Source organism: Boleophthalmus pectinirostris, unplaced genomic scaffold (genome assembly GCF_026225935.1).
Source record: "Boleophthalmus pectinirostris isolate CB_2022bp ecotype Guang Dong unplaced genomic scaffold, ASM2622593v1 HiC_scaffold_8, whole genome shotgun sequence".
Lineage (NCBI taxonomy): Eukaryota > Metazoa > Chordata > Actinopteri > Gobiiformes > Gobiidae > Boleophthalmus > Boleophthalmus pectinirostris.
The window spans coordinates 11,068,289-11,069,384 of NW_026571515.1; positions in this window are offsets into that span (position 1 = coordinate 11,068,289).

Here is a 1,096-nt window from a genome sequence, read left to right on the forward strand (position 1 = left end):
ATCTGAGATTTAAAGAATAAACTAGTTTGATACAAGTTTGCATTGAAAAGACTGTCAGGAGATGGGATCGAGGCTAATCCTGTCTATTTCCAAATATTTAAAGTCAATTTAATGATAAATTTCTTTGCAGAAGAAAATTTTTATGTGCAAACTTTAATTAGGTTTGGCCCTCAACCCACTAATGCACATTCATTTTAGCCCGCTGAGGAAAAACCTTTGGATGCCCCTACATTAGAGGTATACAGTACAGTATATATATGCTTTGGGTTAAATAAGTATAATGTATTACACAGGTAAGACTCGTCCTCACCGCTAATGATTCAGAACCAAACTGCAGCTAAAATAAGGCGGGCAGACCACGGGAGATGGGGAGAAGGTGACTGAGCTTGACAATGTAAAACACAGGTATTGCAGCAGCAGTAGACATTGTGTGTATGTAATGTTGCCTGGTCTAATAATAACCGTCCCGCCTGCACCCGCTGGGCAAAACACCTGGTGCTACACTTTCACTGTGGAGACGAGAGCAGAAAAATACACCAGTCTATGTGGAGCATGTAATGTGGACAAAAGGTCAAGAACGCATCCATCTGACTTACACACAGGTCTTTCTCTGAATATTTTCAAAATACACTGAGATGGGCACAGCTCGTAGTACTTTGCACTTGTACAATCATAGTTTTTTTTTACATTTTGTTTTGTGTCTCTGTTCTTGCTTTGTCTTATTCACCTGTGCGTTAGTCACAGTTAGATTTAGTATACACCTTGCTTTGCTCTGTTTTGGTCCATGTTATGATTTGGTTTGAAACTGGTCACACTTTACTTGCACTTGAAAAATCTGGTCATTATCTGATTTCTGGATTCAGATTATTATTGATTACTGAAAAGGAGCTAGCGTAATTTCAGATCTAACTTCTACCTCACGGCTTCTCTAGAGTTTACCTGCTCCTCAACCTTCATCACCTCACCCCAAATACTCCTCCCCGCTGCTCGCCACCTCTCCTCCCATCCAATCAGCACCCAGTCTGCCCAACGTAAACTCCCATTACAGATGCACGGCTGCTTCTGTTTGTGCAGCAGCCCCTCATATTCTCATCAT